This window comes from Sinohyriopsis cumingii, chromosome 17, assembly GCF_028554795.1.
Source record: "Sinohyriopsis cumingii isolate HCF-2022 chromosome 17, ASM2855479v2, whole genome shotgun sequence".
NCBI classification, from domain to species: Eukaryota; Metazoa; Mollusca; class Bivalvia; order Unionida; family Unionidae; genus Sinohyriopsis; species Sinohyriopsis cumingii.
Genome location: NC_142977.1, coordinates 32,569,757 through 32,576,444, shown reverse-complemented (window position 1 = coordinate 32,576,444; position 6,688 = coordinate 32,569,757). Strand labels below are relative to the sequence as shown.

General features: G+C 35.1%; 1 pseudogene; it reads left to right on the top strand.

The window, feature by feature from the left end:
• The first annotated feature begins 353 nt into the window (after positions 1 to 353).
• On the top strand, positions 354 to 1,787 carry LOC149778373 (uncharacterized protein KIAA1958-like; annotated as a pseudogene).
• Positions 1,788 to 6,688: the final 4,901 nt, after the last annotated feature.

Below are 6,688 nucleotides of genomic sequence, written 5' to 3'. Positions count from 1 at the left end.
TTCTCGACCTTTAAGATGAAAGCAAAGTTAAATCACACTGATTTCGTGCATGTGATAAGTATTTCTCACCCATGCGACAAAGAAATCTGCTTGTTTTGCTAACCTTACTTTTCCTGTCTCAGTCTAGTCATCTCAGACCAATAGTCTCTGTCAAGGTGTCCACGCGCCACGGACTACTTTATCAAGGGACGTAACCATTGTTGTCTTATGCTTGGTCTGATGGAGTTATTTTCTGATCAAACAAACGCTAACACTTTGGGACATGTAACACAATAATTTTTTGGAGTAGAGAGAAAAATAACTTTCAAAAAGAAGATCTAAAAAGAAAACGATAAATATAAGACAAAAAGAAAATGGACTATAAACTAGGAAACATATCGACTCTTAAAGGTAGGAGAGCAAAAATCGTAAATGTTTACCACCCACTGGGTATCTATTCCATTTACCACCCACTGGGTATCTATTCCATATATAGTATCAGTACGCTTTTTGGACGATGGAAGTTTCGCAAATTATGCAAATCATGAACTAGTAATTTCAGAAAATTCACCACTGCATGAGTCAGATGATCTTTCCTTTCTTTCTGATGATTGGGAAACAAATTAAATAAATGTGTCTCTGAAACCGAACCAACTTTCGTCGGAGAGAATAACAAAATCAGGAGTGGAAATAAAAAACACTGAAACGGTCAAAGAGAGTAGATTTACAGAAGTGGACGAACAATTTGTCACAAATTTTGTTTGAGAGCAAGAAAATATGAATACCAAACGCTAGACATTGGGACACATAAAACTACTAGAAAAATATCTTGAGAAAAACAACGAGACGCGCACTATACATCAAGTGCCAGCACCTGCCCTGAACATCATTCTTTCAAGATTTTTCCTTTCAGTTCGTCAGAATGATGGAAGTGAATACGAGCCGACAACATTGAGAGGTAACAAATGGCATACATACTGACTGATAACACACAAGTGAATTTGAAGAATAATGTATGAGCAAATAAAATGATGCGTAGCGCAACTGATATAAATTCAATTTGTTTGAAACATAAATTAATTTTTAAATGAGTGAAAGAATGAATAGTGATTACCCAAACATATATTATGTAATGAACGAGAATTGTATTCATAGTTTTAAAAGGTAAATTACCTTATAAATGAAAGAATTTGACTGATGAATCAATTTAGGCCCTCGCCAACATGGATGACAAATGATTACAAAAAAAAAACAGAGAGAGAGAGAGAGAGAGAGAGAGAGAGAGAGAGAGAGAGATTTGTTACCCTAGGTACATGGCTTTTTATGATCAATTATTATTTATTATTAGGTATGATGGGAAGTTTTGAACGATATCTGAGACGAAACAGATACAATTGCAGCTCGGTTTATGGCCCTGAATTTTACCAAGCAATAGAGGCCCTAAAAAGTAAACAGAAAGATTTGAAGAAGAAAGGAAAAGGAAACAAACCCAAAACTGCTGATGCCGTAACTGATGATGACATAAAAAACTGTATGAATGCTCGCTTTTGGGCCCCAGCACACCGTCACGTTTACTGAACACTTTATGGTTTAATAATACTTTGCACTTTGGGGTAAGGGGAGGGGGAGAAGAACACAGAAACATAAAGTGGGGAGACATATCATTAAAGCAAGATTGCGAACTTAACCTGGAATATTTAGAGTTTAACGAGAGACAGACGAAGACGAGGACAGGAGAGGACATAAAAAGAACACGAGAAATGAAAAGCCAAGAATGTACGCTAACCCTCTATATAGATGTCCGGTAACTATCTACAAATGTTTCATGAACAAACGTTCAATTGATTTTGGTAACCCTGACCATCCATTTTACCTTGCCCTTGTAACTTACGTGCATGCACCTGGGCCAAATGAGCAATGGTTTTTACGTGCGCCAGTTTGTGCCCGAAAGCTTAACTCGCTAATGAAAAAAATGGCTTTGAAAGTAAACTTGCCCGATTTGGCTTCTAAACGCATTACAAACTCTAGCGTGAGAAAATATCTATGTCAGAAACTAATAGAAAACAAAAATCCCAACTCTCTCAACAACTACAAAAAACATAGTAATAGCCAGAAATGTGTTATGTCAAGCATACTTTCTAATCTTGTTAAACATCATCATTGTGCCCCAGTTGAATCAAACAAGTGCATGCAATCTTTGATGACAAGTAATGCACTTAACAGCCAGAGGGAATCATTCGTCCATCCACACGTTATTCCACAAACAAATTTCCCTGTAGCAAGTTCTTCCACTACTAGTAAAAACACTTGCCATATTTCCAAGACAGAAAATATAAATTTTCCAAGAAATCTTGAACTTGAAACTTCATCACATGGTTATCAGCTAGGGTCTGTATATGGAGGGTCTTTGATACAGGGTGGTAATTTTTACAATCAATATTAATTACAACGTAAGTAAGTCACAAACAGTTTCACCACCTCCAAAAAGAAGGAGAGTTATATACGATAGTGAGTCTGATCTCTAATTATCCGTGAATAACCCAAACACGGACACTCATGCTACACGTAACTTTTCGTTATAACAATACAGTAGTGGTGTCTGTCGGTGTGGGCCCAGTGTCGTTTTATTCTTTACAATATAATTTTCTAAATTGGAACTGATGAAAATGAAACATTATCTTGTACTAAATATTAACTATTTTTTTTTAAATTTCATATAGCATCCATATATTAAATGTGATAATACCTCAATACTATGCAAAATTTTATGTTGTTATTTTTTTGGCTCGCGCATAGAAACGGTTTACTTCGGATTACACGGTCACGCCACATTCCTCGTTAACATATTTGTGATAATGCACCGCATGTAAATATTTGCGCGTGAACTGCATTGACTGTATTGAACAAGTGAGAAATTAATTTTTAATTTAAAGGAAATTATTGGGTGAGAAAAATAATCTATGTTGGGGTTTGGGCCGAGACAAGGAAATCCCAGTCGCGGGTTTATATTATATGTCTCCCCACTCGGGCAAGTCTCGTGGGGAGAAGAATAATATAAACCCTTGACTGCGATTTCCTTGTCTCGGCCCAAACCCCAACATAGATTCTATATAACTGTTATAAGATTTGATTGTGTGTGATGCGTCACAGTTTTTCAAGCAAATCACTGATGGTAAAAATTTAAAAACAACAGTTTCAACCCGATAATAATACATAAAAACAATAAACTACACTGAACATTCTACATGAGTACCTCTGATAATGTACATGTGTACATAAGAGATCTCTGTACGTAAGAGATGCTCATCATGTTAAGGCTGTATGCTACTTTCAAATAATCTTTTGTATATTGCTTCTCATCATTCGAAGTAAAGAGATAGATAAAGTATAAAAAAACTTATTTGTCGAATTAATGCACTTTCCTGTCAGCAACATGAAACATACAAGGGAGGCAACTCTTGTAGCAGGTTAAGAGGGTGTAGAAATGTTCGTCTGAATGAACATTTGATATGATTTTCGAAACGATTCGAAGATAGATATATATGAAACCATATCATCAAGTACAATACTGCAAATTTATATATTAGCGTGTTATTATTTTTGTTTTACGGAAATGACCAGAAGAAACTTTCCAAAAAATTAGATAGCACAAGTTTGCCTATACAAAGCATATAAAAAAAGCCGATCAGGGAAATTAAAGAGCAGAGAAATGCTTAACATCGGCAAATCGAAAACTCAGCATAACCACGAATAAAAATACATTTACATTACTTTGCATTCCTCTGTGACTAGTCATTTTTTGGACACTCATTAGCTAATTGCTATCATGTTATAAACTAAAGCTGTGCTTGATGGTACAAATAGATAGGTTTTTCATGAAAATTGTCCAGAGACGTAGGGAAAATAAACGGATAAATAGCATCGAATGTGGAAGAAGTCTATGTTATACGTAAATAGGAACAAAATAAATGAATGAATAAATAAATAAATTAAAATATAAAAACATTACGTTGGCTTCGATCTATTTTTCCTTTTTAATTTCCCTTCTCATGGACGCACTCTTAGACGACGGTTTGAAGGGACAATAGCATTACATGACTAACTTGAGCAATACATACACTTGTTCAATCACGAATAGAGTACTTTTGTGCAGCACACTAGGGGACATCGAGAAAAAAATTCACGGCTCGTTTCCGCATGTTACTATGAAATATTTGAGAAAATTAACAAAATTTAAGGATTAAAAATACATAAAGTAAAAAAATATAATGTACACTGTTTGCGTAATAAATTTGAATTAAAACGTCAAAGAAAATTTAGTATGCCCAGCTGAAAATACTTTAAAAAATTCCGGTGTCTTTGAACCATGATCTGATGATTAAAAAAGCGATCAGTGGAAAATTGAAAGAAAAGACAAAAGATGTCAAATTAACAACAGATGTAAGTTGTTGAAGACGAACGTCATTTTGTATGCATTTGTTATATGTGGTGAATAACAATTTGTTTCCTTAATGTCATCCACTAATCAAACTATGTTACTCTCATTTTTTATACGTTTTTGTGTCATTCTCTTCCTGTAAGAACTACATTACTTACACATTATTTAAATAACTTACTGTAATGCATACACATATTGAAACGTATGTAAAAGTAGGCAGCATAATAATATAAGTAACTTTAAATGTATCTATGTAGAAAATTGTATGTAAACATCATGAAATGGGTATGCTAACAACATGCTTTATAAACAAACAGTCCCAGTAGTTTAATGTTGTTGCTACCAGTCAATATCCATCGGTAATCACCGTAGTTAGGTACAAATATTCAACGCTTCCGTACATGGTAAACCCACATCCGATAAACTACTTCTTGCTACGGCTAAATAAAAATATGGCGATATAAACGTCAAACGTTGATTACATCACAAATCTGATTCCTATTAGAGTCGAATCATGACAGCAGCCCTTACTACCAGACACCCGTGCCAGAGAATGCACTGTCCGAGCATAATGATTATTGGTATTGTTCTTTATGTAAAATAGACCTGGCTTCCATGCGCAATAAAATATGTTATCCAAAATTAAATAAAAGAAAATCCCAATACATCTAAAGACTTAAATTGTAAGGAGAAAACAATTATTAAAAAGCCTCATTGACAGTGAGTGTGTGTGTGTGTGTGTGTGTGTGTGTGTGTATGTGTGTGTGAGAGAGCGAGAGAGAGTGTGTGAGAGAAGTTGACCCTTGACACACTGTTTCAGTGAACAATGTTTCTTTCACGTAAACAGTACACTTTTGTCCACTTTGAAAATTATTCTATTTTTCCTGAACTTGGAATTTAATGAAACATACACGATTTTACATTGAATCTTATTTTCAGGTCGGACACAATACCATGGCAGTAAACCTGACGTATAGAGCACTTTGAAATTAACCATTTCTTCGGATCCATTTCATTCCTAATTGTATCTCCTAGATTCATTCCAGTATTGAGTCCTGTTTTCTAATACTATTATTTGGCTGTCTTTCTTGGCAACATGATCTTACACATAAGTAAAGTCGCATTATTACTGCACGTGTTCAGGTTTCATTGATACAATGAGGGACGTGCAAAATGTTTAATAGCGTTTAAATAATTTTTTGTTTTGTGTTTTTCCTTGAGCAAAGTATACTGATTAACATGCTTGTTTTTCTAAGAATGTAATAAATAGGGTATCGACTTATTATTAAGCAATATTGGGTCCTCGTTTATTCTATGTCACATAACCTCGCTCACAATATATTTCAATACTCAGTTAATGACCTATTTTGTTATATGCATCTTACATATTATTTTAACGTTGATGCGACCGGCCAATATCCATTAGAATTAACCTTAGGAAAATATATTCACCGCTTCCTTATATGGAAAACGCGTGGACACATCCGATGAACCACAGCTGGCAACGAAATAAACATAGCGAAGGAAACATAGATAGCTGACGAGGACATAAATATGATGGCTACGAGACGACAATGACGGCAACCTTTCCTACCTGACATTACGGCTGCAAAATCAGTTGATCTAGATCTCATCTAGATAAAATTATCACTTAATTGCAATGAAACAAATAGAAAATAAACATGATGTTTAAAATAATATTGAATATGGACGGCAAGGGATCGCTTGTTGTTTGTGTGTGTGTGTGTGTGTCTGTGTGTGTGTGCGTGTGTGTGCGTGAGAGAGAGAGAGAGAGAGAGAGAGAGAGAGTCCACATGAACTTACATACAACTATTAGTTAACTACATCTTTTCACGTAAACAGTGTACTTGCATCAACTCTGAATGGCTTTGTGGAACCCTTTACTCAGAACTGAATGAAACAGAAGCGACTCCAAATTGAATTTATACCCCATTTGTTGAGGTATTATCCAAGGTCGATGGAGCACAATACCCTGGCAGCTATCATGACCGCACATTGTAGTTTCATTTTTTACGTACCACCATAACAGTAACATCGGGACATTACAAAGACTTTTGTAGCCTTAAACAAAATTTTCCGGCTCTTCTTTTTCATAATAGTGACTTCAATATTTATTGATGGATTGCCTAATATTTTGTAAAAGCAACGTTGCTTTGTGTTTATTTGGCTACATGGTATTCCATCCCCCTTAACATTCTTATTTTCATTCACTGTTGCATGAGAATCGCACCGCGTACATGCTCGCTTCCA